Here is a 14,931-nt window from a genome sequence, read left to right as displayed (position 1 = left end):
CCGCAAACATGGCTGAAGGGCTACAGAACCTAGGCAGCCCAACCAGTACACTGAAGGCGTTGTGGTACACCACTCGCAGAGCATTATACGATTTTTGGGTATATCTGACCTTAAGGCTACCTGTGTAAAAGGATGAACAAAAACAGAGTTATTTTGACCGCTTTTGAACATCTAATTAAAATGATAAATAAAAAAATAAAATAAATAAATAATATGTAGGTACATTTTGTAAAATTCAAACGAAGTTCTTACATTCGATTTGGGACACGCGGCTGGCTAGGGGCACGTCCCGGCATTTCGATGTTTTTAAGCTGAACTATCAGATGATAGTTTGATATTCAAGAATTGCTCAAGAACAAGAACTTAAGTAAATTTGTTCTAATTTAAATTAATTTGGGTAAACGTGTAGTTGAGGGCATTATATTTTAATCATTAAATTATGAGTAGGTTCGATCAAGGGGTTATTGAGCCAGAAGAGCTTAGAAGGCTAAAAAGCTATTTGTGAGGGGTCTTGCTATTCTGGTCATCTTTTTGCATGAAAGTATGGTCGAGTTTGGTATCAAATGAAAGTGCTCGGCTTGCACTTTTATAATATCGTTTTTAAATTTACCATTTTGAAATAATTAGCAAAATAAAAATAAACATAATATAGGTATTTGACATTTGACAGGAAATATTTCGGCTTACCACAGATACAGTATCAGTTAAGGGCTCCACAGACCTTGTAATATATCCACGCGATTTTTATTATTTTATAGTGGGACAAAAAATAGCAGAAATACTATAATCGGTCAAACAAGTTTGTCAGTAGAAAAAGGCGCGATATTTAAATTTTCTATGGAACGATAACCCTTCGCGCCTACATTTTTTAGCCGCTTTTTTCTACTGACGGAAATGGCTTGACAGACTATAAATTGTTGCCATGTGTAAGCATTTTACGTCAAAAATGTGACAGCTACGTAGAAAGTGGCGCCCTCATTTATTAACCAACTAACAAATCTCAAAAGGAGGAGATTCGATTGTGATATATTTTATGTTTGTCACTCCATATCCATATCTCCGTCATTACTGGACCGATTTTGAAATTTTTTATTTTTGATTGTATGTATATGCATACAGATTGGTCCCGTTTTTGTCAAAACCCAGTTCTGATGATGGGATCCATGAGGAATCGAGGGAATCTTAAAGGCATACATATAGTGATTTATGTGTTTTATCAACAAGTCAAGCACATTCAAAAAAGTGACATTTGATGAAGTGGAACTGCTGATGATGATCAGAACGGAACTCTTCAACGACGCATAGTTCACGTTTGACGATTTGTCCTCTTCGTTATGTTTGTTAAACAAGTTAAGTTTTTAAGCCACATTTTTGTCAAGCTCGAGGTCTGATGATGGTATCCATGAGGAATCGAGGGAACTCCTCAAATCTTAAAAGCATGCGTATAGAGATTTGTGTATTTTCATCAGTAAATGAAGAATTTACATTAAAAACTGTCGCATTTGATGAAGTGGAACTACTGATGATGATCAGAACAGAACTCTTCAATGACTACACGACTACACGTTTGGCGATTTCGAATTTCGATTTTGACGGAGCTGGCCCTGGAGCTACACCTGACCCGGATCCGGGCTCTTATCTGGACCTGAACCCGAACCTGGACCCGGACTTGGACCTGGACCAAGACCTAGACCTGGACCTCGACTTGGACCTGATTCTGGACCCGGAACTGGACCCGGACCCAGACTCGGACCCGGATTCGGACCTTGACCCGGAAAACCACTGATACCTAAGCTAAATAAACCACTATGATTACCTACCTTAAAATGTAGGTATAAAGTAATGATGCCAAACTAGCCCCTTCCGCTCAAACCCCCGTACACCGCACCGCACGCGCCGTTAAGTGGGTTAGGTTTTAGGTTAGGTTTGAACTGCGATCCTCACAGAACCGAAAAAAAGTGGGTTAGGTTAGGTTAGAACTGCGAGCCTTACAGAAACGAAATGCTACTAGAAAAGTGGTTTTGGTTAGGTTCGAACTGCAATCCTCACAGAACCGAACTGCTATCAGAGAAGTGTGGGTTCGTGAGGCTAAAACTGCGACCCTGACAGAAACGAAATGCTACCTACTAGAAAAGTGGGTGGTTTTACCTCCTTTTCTACATAGTGCACCATATGTAGGTACAATAATCTTTCACTGGACCCCATAAAAGACAGTTTTTTTTCTTGAAAATTATTTTCTACTATTTTATGTCGAACTATACGAGTAAGTAGGTGCAACAAAGTCAATCGCTCTATATAATTTTTGGCAAGCCGCGAGTTCTCAGTCCGGGGCGAACTACTAGTATTTTTAACTTTAATTATAAATGATGAGCTCCTGATTATTGCTAATTAGTTATATCTTCTGTTTTGTTTTAAGCACAAGAACTGAAGCAGACAGTTGATCAGCTGGTCAAAACGGTGAACCGTTTAGAAAATGAAATATTGGAAGAAAGGATAAAGAACAGACCAGTCCTCGACCTGCCCGAAGAAGCTTATGATCGTGAGTATTCGCTATGACTCTGGCGCCGCCCTCGGTTGTGGGGCACATAACTTATTTGACAGTTGACAGCTGTTAAATATAGCCCAAGAGCCCATGACTGCCAAAGCTGAAAGTTTTTCTATTAATGGCCCCTTAATGGGTAAATAAAATGGATTCCCGATTATAAAACATGGGTCGTGGTTGCTTTGGCTCACTCACGTCATAGTATAAAAACTGAAATTTATATGTTATTGAGAGAACTATACAATTTTATAACTTTCCCTTAATTTTGCGTGCAAGTGCCATATCTAACTTTTAAGGGTGTCTGGCAGGGGGTTGCAGCTATCAAAAGTAGAGATGCAACGGATAGTTGTTTGGCCGGATACCGGGTACCGGGTATTCGCCTTCCCATCGGCCGAATATCCGGTATATCCGGCCGCCGAATATTCTGCCGGCGGAACTATACCTACATTTCGGTTGTCAGGTGCGCATTGTGCAGATTTTGACCTGTTTCGTAGTGAACGTTCGCGCGGACTCATTTCTAGGTTCGAAATGAGTGCGCGTTGCGAATGTTCGTGGAATGATTAAATTGTTTTGTTTACTCCGAAATTAAGTAATGTTACTATCCGGTATCCGGCCGGATGATAGGTCACTATCCGGTATCCGGCCGGATATTAAAATAATGGCCGGATAGGCCAGATACCGGATAGTAACCGAATATCCGGTGCATCTCTAATCAAAAGTGTCTGGCAACTTAAGAAACATCATTTTGTTTGTAGTTCCCCCAATAATATAAAATTCAACTTTTATACTATGACGTACATACATAATATATTATGTGTGTATTTATTAAGTATATTCAAAATGTATCATTGTTTAATAAGAGATAATAAGTACCCATTTTCATGATGATAAGGCCGAGCCACACCGGCTGCGTGTGCAGCACGTGTGCGTCGACGTAAGCGTAGACGTGCGCAGCATCCCTGTCACACCGGGTGACGCGCACGTCACGCAGCGCACGCCACGCAGTGTGCTGTACACGTCACGCAGGCGCACGCTGCAGCTCAGTCATGCGTGCAGTAAAATATAATACTCCTGCGACAGTACCTACATCATGTTATTATACTCCCGTTGCAAATGGAAGCAGCTCACCTAATGTCGCCATTGCAATAGAGGAAAAAATGTCTTATATTTGAATTGAGATAATTGAGAGTACATAATATTATTTACCGACGCACAATAGTTCACAATACAACAAGCTTGTTTTCCAATAGTATCGTTAGTACCTAAGATCGATTTGTTCCCACAGGCTAAATTACATTTTTATAAGACGTATTTTTGTAATCTTTGTGCTTTATGTTGTAAATATACATTCGTATTTGACGAACGATTTTAATTAGTTTTTCTTTTATCACTGAATCCATATTAAAAACCAGCACGCGCACCGGTTGTAAATAAATACAAGCGAGCTGCGCGTGTATAGTGCTGTACACGCACAGCACTAGAGATGGGTAACTCAGAAGTGATAGATAAAATAGTACATTTCGATGCTAGTGCGGAAGGTATGTCATTACTTCACGAGCACCGAGATATCTTGCCACGAGCCGCAGGCGAGTGGGAAGACTCGGGACGAGTGAAGAATGACATTTCCGCACGTGTATCGAACGACGTTTTTTAATACAGTTGCGAAAAAATAAGTAAAACATTGTTAATCGTACACTAAACAAAAGTGGTAACAGTGACAGCTCGCTTAGACGTCGTCTTTAAGTATATTATATCTATGGGCGTTTGGCAGCTATTCCGTTCCATTCAGACACCTTATTAAGAACGGAATTTTCAATATTCAATATTAAAAAATAAACGTGTTATAATGATGAAGAGGTAAGTATTAAAATATGAAATATGTATATTTTTCATATTCTTACATTAACAGTAGGTTTTTATGCTGATTACGACGTTTAAAGGAAACTAATATTAACACTCATCAATAAGTAGTCGTGAATTGGAACAAGTATAAATTTAAAAAAATTGGAAAAGTAAAAAGCACTAGTTCGACATAACCAACTTTCCGCACGCTAAACAGCTACGTAAAGTAGCACTTTGTGAGCAACTGTATTAAAAAAGATATATATCTTTCTCGTTTCATGAATCACTCTTCTTGTCTTTACGAATCCGAATGTATCAGTATATCCGTACCGCTCACTCCCTCGGCAACGATTTACTAAAGCGAAAGCGATGACTCGGTCGCGCGTCGACCGAAGTAACACGAACCATGGTATAATAATATACTCCGCCTGGTACTCCATTCCGAGATTCGCGTATGACCTAACTGACACGCGCCTACGTCATCATGCTGTTTACAGGTTCTCAAACTTTGAAATGTGGGAGAATTTTAACCAACGGTGAAAATTATTTTAACGGCATTAATTTTAAGTTATTCATGTAGAAACATAGTAAAATAAAACAAATCTAATGTATTAAATTAAACTTTATTTATCTATACCAGACAAACGTTTGAAAAACTAATTCACAGTTACACATTAATTACCAAGCTTACGGCGTGAAAAGTTTGGAAAACACTGCGACTGCTGACACTGAGCGAGAAGGAAATAACAATTAACACGCGTTCGACAAGGATGAGGGTCGGGGCATGAAGTTATCTAGATCCGAATTGTCAAATGTGCACAGCGCTATCCTGTGTTGCCAGTAGTATAAACAGAATTACCCGAAAGACTGAAATTTCTTTCGTGAATCGGAAGATATTGCTAACGAGTAATTAAAAATGACGTGTTATTGTAAAATTTAAGCTAAAATACATATAAATGAAAATTATAAAGAAATATTTTAACTTATTAACCATAGGTATAATGTACCCATGTAACATGTTATGTTGAAATAAAGTGGCAATGTTATTGTGACGTAGGCCCGTGTCACTCTGGGAATGGAAGACCATGTTTTATTAGACCATGACACGAACGAGCGACAGCGGTCCTTCAGGCGGATTCGGACACGTCATTCGCTATTTCGCGGGAACGAGAAGTAAATTTATAGTATAGTATTTCTCGGTCACGCAGGATGCAATGCAAATTGCAATGATGAGTTATTAATTCGGTTAATGAGTTAAATTGCATTGCATTTAATAAAATGTAAACAAAAAGTAATAAGGTATTTTATTAGGCAAATATATTCTTGCGCATGACAATACGAACCAAATCAAGCTTCCTTGTGAATGTACCAATTATGATGGCATAATACAAAATGAAAATGAAAATGTCGCCACGTTATAATAACAATTCTGTCTCTCTCTCATTCATAAGATGACGCAAAGTCAGTAAGTGTCGATACAGTTACGAGCGGGACAACTGATACACACGGATATAAAGATATAAAAGAGTGATACATATCCCAGTGGTAAAAAGATATATATCAATCTTTTCCCTCTACTGACACATTTCGCCCATCTCTACACAGCACCTATGCAGCACCGAGCTGTGCGTGTCCGAACCTGCTCGATTCGCCCTCTCATAGGGAACACCGTTTAACACAACGTCATCACTGCACGCAACGAAGCGACGTTGCCGCTCCGCTGCGTGCACGTGTGCACGCAGCACGCAGCCGGTTTGTCTCGTCGGAGCTGCGTTGCGTGCAAGTCACGCGTACGCGCATGTCACGCACACGTCACGCAAGCGGTGTGTCCTCTCTTATGAGTGTACGCACACGCATCCGGTGTGGCTTGGCCAAGAGCATAATTTCGGACGTACCGTTTTAGAGCTACAAGCAAAAAACTGAAAAAGAGCACTAATGTATGCACACCGGGGTCCTCTTGTTTCACATAAAGTTTTGAGTCATAATGTAAGTACCTATTGTTACTTATTTTGAAACAATATAGTAGGGGAGCCCAAGAGGGGATTTTTGTGTTTACTCGAGCGCGTCAGATTAAGATATGAGTGATATCTTGCTACCCCGTGTAGTCTACCTTTACCCCTTTTAGCCATCTATGTTGAGCCCTTGGTTGGTGGGGGGTTGGTGGGGGGTTCAACAAATTGTTAAGCAGATTGTGGATTTGGTCATATTATCCCAAATTAACGCTATAATTGTGCTATTACTAAATCTGATAATTATTTGCACGCATTTCCTTAATCTGACGGTTACAATGTAAAAATTAGGCGTCAAATTTGTGTTCGTCAGATTAAGAAAATGTCTACAAATAAGTGTTATATTAAGTTATATAAAAAATATAGCATTAACGTGGACAAAAACGACCAAACCCACAAACTGCTTAACGATTTTTTAACCCTCCACCAACCTCCCAAAAAAAATAATTGAAGACGCTTTCCGGCTCGCTGGAAAAAAAAACTTTATATAACTTTTTTTTCTTCTTATCATCTAATATTTCGATTCAAATAGGTCTGTACGACGCTTGAGTAAATACACATTTAGCATTGTCGGCTCCCCAACTAATAGAGACCCATGCACACCTCCTGGGTTTGAGCAAACTCGGAGTAAGTACACACATTAGGACCAAATGAAGGTATTAAAACGGTTTCCAGCATGCTGGGATTTCATTCTTCGAAAACATCACCTTACAAATGTGTGGGGCTTTTTTATTGACTTCTGCGAATGAACCATTTTATAGATGGATTGCGACATCACATCACTTAAGGTTGGTTGCACGAAACCTTCTGTCACCGTTTTAGCGTTCGTTTAAATTTTTTTGTGTATGGAAAGTTTCATAGTTCTCTGCTGATGGACGTTGATCAGTCTGTTAATTGTGGTTGGTGCAACTGGCCTTCAGAGAGCGTATTTAGCGAGTGGGAGATTTGGCGAGTTGGACATTTTGCCGAGTGATATTAACACAAGCGTTGTTCACAGAGGTGTACGCTCACGGCGCGCGGGGCTCAGGAGGCCCAGGCGGAGCGAGTGATTTCGACAAGGGATGCCACTACATTGAATTATATTAAATACAGCAAGGCAATCCTTCCTTTTGGGCACTCTGTCATTAGTGAATATAGGAAGTGATCTAGAAGATTTTTTATTTATAATAAGTGTGTTATTTCAGAAGATTTCGGGAATAAATTATAATTAGAATAGAATAGAAACCTTATTGCTAATAGTACAGCGGCCCAAGGGCCTTATACACTGTTTGATGTGACTGGACAGTATCCTACCGACGAGTGGTATCGTTGTGTTCGGTAGAGTTTACTGAGTACGAAATAAGAACTCGTCACTTTCTAAGACCGTGGAGGGGTTAACTGTGACGTCACAAAGATGGCGGTCCCGGGTTTCAAAGTTTAGATTGTTACTCGGCAAGTTATTATCAGATTTTTTAAAATGAGGTGTCATATGAAAGCTGATGAAATGTAGAATAAAACATGCTATTTAGGTCTCCGTGCCTTCGCTTGAACCACATTATGAGATAACACCCTTGTAACTCAGCCCTAATCAAGCGAATTCATCAACTAGTAGCGCCATCTATCGCGCTACCCAAGTACTAATGTCGCCCGGTTGCCAGCGCGCGGCTGCTTTCTCTTCAGTACGCTTTTGTAACTCAGCCGAGCAACACGTTTACAAAGCAAGTTTAAAAAGATCAAGAAATTTAAACCGTAAAAATATTTTGAAAACCTCCGACTTCGTGACATTCCGCTCGGTGCCCATGGCCCAGCGACGAGACGCAGTGACCTTCCTACAGGCACCGTCACAAAAAGTACACGGGTACTTACGCCTCATGGCCTCGTCCTGTGGGACAACAAGCGTCGTCCCGTGAGACGATATGGCGTCGTCCCGTGAGACGACATGGCGTCGTCCCGTGAGACGACATGGCGTCGTCCCGTGAGACGACATGGCGTCGTCCCGTGAGACGACATGGCGTCGTCCCGTGAGACGACATGGCGTCGTCCCGTGAGACGACATGGCGTCGTCCTGTGAGACGACATGGCGTCGTCCCGTGAGACGACAAGCGTCGTCCCGTGAAATGACATGGCGTCGTCCCATGAGACGACATGGCGTCGACCCGTGAGACGACAAGGCGTCGTCCCGTGACACGACATGGCGTCGTCCTGTGGTATCGTCCTGACAGACGACATGGTATTGTCCTGACTGACGACATGGCAGCGTCTTGTAAGACGACGAGCATCGTCTCGTTAAAAGACCTTGTGACATTCCGCTCAGTGCCCGTGGCCCAGCGATGAGACTAAGTGAGCTCTTATAGCCATCACCATAAATATAATACCTACGGGTATAAATGGCACACGGCGTCGTCCCGTTGGACGACAAGCGTCGTTGCGTGAGACGACATAGCGTAGTCCCGTGAGATGACATGACATCGTCCTGTGGGACATCAGGCGTCGTCCTGTAAAACGATAAGGCGTCATCCTGTGATACGACAGGCATCGCGATGAGTTACGTCATCATGTGAGAAGACATTGCGCCATCCTGTGGTATCGTCCCGTGAGAGGATATTGCGTCCCATAGGACTACATTGCATTGTTCCATAAGACTACATTTTGTCGTATCGTGAGACATTAATGCGTCGTCCTATGAGACGATATCGCATCGTCCTATGAAATGACATTGAAATGACGTTGTCTTGTTAAACAAAAACCGTTGTCTCATGGTCTACCATTAATACGGTAGCGGACGTCTTATTGGTCGCTTTATCGTTCGATGTCTGCACGGTGGGCCTCGCATTTAAGATCTGCATGGTCATGAACCAATGCACGACTTAGTTAGTGGCGTCATCATCATTGTAGCCGACCAAATGGTGTGTCACCTTTTAGAACGACGAGCAGCAGAATTTCTATTAGCGGGTTTGGCGCGAAATTGATAATGAAATGCAGTTACAGTTATTGTTTCAACCTGCCAGGAAAAAGGAAGGTTTCCGTCTTGGTCGTGTACAAATGTTGGTCTGGGTCGATAACAAACAATTGCCGTGAGATACCAAACAAATCAAAAATATACATTCTGAGGATCCTAAACTGTATGACTAACCGGCATGAAAAATAGCAGTTAAGAAACTGTGAAAAGGGAAAAGTACAAAGTGAAAAACCTTGTGTTATACTTTGCCCAACTAGATCCTATACCAAAAAGAGAGAGGGGGAGGCAAGAAAAATGGACGTTAGCCTTAAAGAAGGAAAGAAAACTAAAACTCTCTCTTCTGAATAGGAATGCCAATTCATTAACGGCTCTGTCATAGGCTAACAAGAGATATCTCTATATTGCGGCTCTAAACCTGAAAATAATAGAGTTTATGATACTCATATATATTAGTGAAAAATCATCGCACTAAATCCCTCTTTTGAATGATGAATGACTAGTCAGGTTGATAGTGTCTTTGGGAATACTGAAGCATCTCCTGTATACTCGCTAAATATTGACCATTAGCTAAAAAATTGCGGCCTGTTACAAAGAGAAATCTTTTACTTACTTTAAATCGTCTACTATGTAGCTGTGAAACAGAGACCACTGAACTAAGAGTAACACGTAGAAAACAGCAAGTACCTTCCATCGCATTCCGTCCAATAGACCGAACTGACAAAGGCATTTATAATGTAATTAGTGCTCTATTCACATCAGTCAGGTAGAAACGTGTGAAATTAGGTTCAAAATTCAAGTAACAAGCTCCACTTCGGAAGATTATCTAAGCAGCGGGTTGTCAATCGACCTGCCGTTGGTATAACAATCATACATCATAAAACGTTGACCATAAACGTTACATAGTTCAATTTCAAAGGAAATGAACTCTTACTGGTAATATAACTATCAGAAACAGACGGTATTTGTAGGAGGTGCTTTCACAGAATGTCTAAAAGGACCAACTAGTAAAATATTAAATTAGTATGGCAATCCGCATAGTTACCCATGATTGTTCAATAGGTGAAACATCGGTTTCTTTAGTGGTAAATGTTATGCCTATGTAGAAGATGAAGCTCCCCTTCAAGTTATGTAAATAAATAAAGAATTTATGAAAAGATTTTTCGGTAGTTTAGTTAGAGTGGAGTTACTGATTCTGTTTCGAAAAATCGCGAATTGAATTAGAGGTGAAGCCGCCTAAGAGAACTAAGCTGTCGAACCAATAGCCACGGTCCACGGCTTTACATCTAAACGATGATTGTTTAATTTCTCCAAATAGACAAATTAAAATGAAGTCACTTCAGAAACTTTGAAACCATGTGGACTGCGGGGCAAGCCAACGTACATACAAACGTACAACGTACGTAAACGTACACACATGCGTAATATGTAGAAAATATTTGCAGGCAGTCACCGATAGCAGATACCGGATTCTGAAAGAACACGGATCAGAAATATCCTTCTTTCGATTTCCAGATGAGAGGTTTCCTTTGCAGATAAGGAAATACTCACGTGATTTTATAAAAGAACAACAACATACGGTGGTTCTGGAAAAAATGCAAGATCTAAGTGAAATATGATCCCAGTAGTGACTCATGACTACAAATATGTTTGCCGGTTAAATAGAGCCTGCAATTTACTCTGAAAATCAACACTAGTTCTACTGTCATTGCCAGATCTAAGTACAATAAGCTTAGCTGAAAGGTAGTAGTCCAGGGTTTACAGCATACTGTTGTAACAGGTCTCGTAGGGCATGTAATTGGAAACGTCATCGTCAATGCAATCAATTAGAGTTCCAGGTGTAGTACCCTACAAAATCATCGTGTCTTGGTTATAGGGCAGATGCGCTGCTAATAGAATTACAGCATTAGTTGTGAAGACAACTACAATTCATATATTTATATATTCATGATAATATGCTTATATCATTAAATACAGTAAATATGAGATGTCAGTAGACATATATCAACGTTACGTCAGGCGTAGCTCACTCCGCGATTTCGTCGCGTCGCTACAAGTACATGCGGCCCATAACAATTTTGGTGTCTAGCACTAGTAGTTGCCGCGCACCGCTATGGAACGGACGCCTGCTCGCGCTTGCGCCACCTTGCGGTCATAATCTGTCGTAATAGTACATACTATTATTTATTGTATGGTTACGTCAAGGTAGTGACATGAATATAATATGTCGCAGAAAGGCCTAGATCATCAAATAATTGTTTATTTGTGGGCATCATGATGCCTAATTAACCCTAGGGTTCCCTCAAGATCATCAAATGATACACGACTTGATTGCACGAAAGCCAATAAACAACATACAACGTCCTTGTATTGCTAAATTTCTAATCAAAAGTACCTACAAATTAATAATAATAATAATTCAGCCTATATACGTCCCACTACTGGGCACAGGCCTCTTCTCACTCGCGAGAGGGCTTGGGCTATAGTCCCCACTCTGGCCTAATGCGGATTGGGGCTTCAAAGTACAAATTAAGTAATCAAATTAATATTTGGTAATGAACGCGTCTACACGTGTTAAGGTTTGACAGGAATTGTGCCACAGCATAGCCCGCGCGCGCCGGTGCTGGCGCAGCACTTGAGATTAGATGACATCATGAGACACCCGTGGTTTGTGCCACTGCAATGGTATAATGCCAAGAACTTACTGGTTCGGACCAATATACAAATAATAATGTTTTAATTTGTCTGGGTGTTACGAAAGTTCCGCAATTGGTTTGAAAAGGTTGCACTACAATTTAAAGTAGATAGGTCCACCTCCTCTACTCTTACTCAAAGAGTCTTTCATCGTCAGTCAAGAGGTTCTTACACTCTTATTAGAAGATCGTATGTATACGAAAGTATTAAAAACTCACAAATCGTGCTAAGTCTAACAATAAAGCACAATCCAGCGCACAAGCACAAGCGCGAACCATAAAATCTTCAGTTTGGGAATCAGCTTGCCACCAGAAAGAGTGAACATTAAACAACCTACAATTACAAGCCTTTATTATAATTAGCCTAAAAATTATGGGTGAAGGCATTGGAATTATTCAAAGATTAAAAAATCTTCTAAAATATCCTACTTGGTAGACGGATCTTCAGTCTACGCACAACATCATGGTGAGATGCCATCCACAATAACTGGAGTTGTCAGCATCACTTTAAATTCATAATCATCGCCTCCATACGATTGTCACCTTCGTGTCAGTGATTCTGTTCATTCGTTACATTCGCTTGCATGACTGACAAGCATATAATATAAGCTTGGTTGACCCGGCACCAGCCTAAAAGGCAAGTTTTCAGTTATCTGTGGGGAGTAATAAATTTAGCAGCATAATTGACACTTAAAATAGGTAGGAGCCTACCATTTCATATAAGAATTAATATCTATTCATGGCTTACTATTAATATGGTTGTTTTTAAAGCAACCCTCACCTAAAACTAATCAGTAAGGAAGGATGTATTATCGCCTCAGTTGAAACTACTGCTAGGTTGTTGAGAGTTGTTACTTGTTAGTAACGCACACATTAAATCATGAAGTGTTGTATTTTCTTCTTCACTTTCTGATGCTACTTTCAGGCAGAGGAGTACTTGATTCGAAATAAATCTCAATTGCTTCCACAAATAAGAACATCATGTTTATAATTTTTAACACATTTACGGAATAAGTTGTCCTTATGTAATGATAGCCCATTAAAAAATAAACCTGGTATACCTAGTCAATAACTATGTATTAATATCTAAATAATGTCAATATCGTATTGTAGTGGGTACCTATACAAACCTTTGGTTATTTGTCCACATTAAAAGTCATATTACATTACATCTGGCCTATGATGCAACTTACCAATTGACATTAAATTGTTGGAAAATACGATAAATCAGAGAGGACCCAAGCTTTTCCAATTAGTTAAAAAAAAAAATTTTAAACAGTGGATGGGCCGGCAGCGCTTTATTTGTGTTAAGCAGTAGATAAGCTGTAGTAATATCATGACATCATACAACAAAACCTTTTTATCACCTAGTGGGCTATTGTAATGAAAGAATCAGGTAATTTGGACGGGTTTAATGTAAAACTCACTCGATGAGGTTCACGTTACATGCATCAGAGCTACTACTTCAGATAGTGGTTACACTTAAATTGGTACGACCTACAAGTGTCTTTCAACCTTCTTGTCTTTAATTATGATTTTAGGGACAGTCTTTCAACTAATAGTCACACAGTTTTGTTTTATATAAAAAGTTAAGTAGTTTTATAGTCGCAATGGATAACTTATGTTGCCAGTCAGTGCTAACAATTGTCTCGTCTATCGGTAATTACAAATAAGGAAAATCTAGTTAAGGTTTGACGTAAACAATCCTTTAGTATATCAATACGGAATAAATTTCAAGCCCATATTCTTATCAAGTGATTTTTGCATAAATTTAATTATTATCAGTCACAGTACGCCCGGGCCAGCGCCGGCAGAGGTTTAAACACGTCTCATAATGTGGTTCAAGCGAAGGCACGGAGACCTAAATAGAACCGTTTTTCCCCCGAAGGGTAAAAAACGGATATTTAGGTTCCTGCCGAAGCTTGAACCACACCTAAGGGCCTTGCCGGCTTATGTGGTACTGAAGAGAAAGCAGCCGCGCGCTGGCAACCGGGCGACATTAGTACTTGGGTAGCGCGATAGATGGCGCTACTAGTTGATGAATTCGCTTGATTAGGGCTGAGTTACAAGGGTGTTATCTCATAATGTGGTTCAAGCTTCGGCAGGAACCTAAATATCCGTTTTTTACCCTTCGGGGGAAAAACGGTTCTATATAACTAAAAGTGTAATTCAATTAATTATTTTATTATTTACAAAAATCCGAAAACTTAACATGTGTCTTTTTTTTCTCATTCAAAAAACACAATAAAAACGGCCACTTATATAAAAAATATGTTATATAAATAATTTAGGTAGATGATTAAGCTACACTTTACTTCCTGAATTATGTGAATCCGATAATAAATAAGTAAACTACGATGATTATACCGCGGGCGCAGCGCAGCGAACCGCGCGCGCTCGGTTACTTGGAGGTGCGGGCGCGACTGAGAATGCTGTACTGTATATCAAAAACTACCTAACATTTTGAAACGAGTGATATATCAAATGAAAGATATTTAAATAACCAATAACACGTGGTTATAAACTGGTGCTTGTCATCTAATAATAAGTATATAGAAATAAGCAAACAATAAAAATCCAAAAAGTAGTCACTTCAGTGTCGATTGGACTCATTGTATTATATGATTTATATGCCAAGTATGACGGCATTACGGCGTTTTGACGTAAAAAGTTACTTGATTTATCATCACAAGATATATTTGAGTACATTATTGTCAAGGCTCAAAGTCGAAAGTAGCCTCCCAGCTGAGATTAGAGATTAAAGAATTAGTCCAAGAAGAGGGTTCCCACAAGGCGGGTGTCTCTCCCCCCTGATGTGGTGCCTACTGCTAGACTCAATGGTGAAAGAGTTCAACAGAGGGGGTATGTACATGCAGGTTTACTCTGACAACGGAGTGTTACTAGTGAGAG

The sequence above is a fragment of the Cydia splendana genome, chromosome 3, assembly GCF_910591565.1.
Source record: "Cydia splendana chromosome 3, ilCydSple1.2, whole genome shotgun sequence".
NCBI lineage: Eukaryota > Metazoa > Arthropoda > Insecta > Lepidoptera > Tortricidae > Cydia > Cydia splendana.
The sequence above is the reverse complement of the archived record's forward strand: the minus strand, read 5'-3'. Positions refer to the sequence as shown.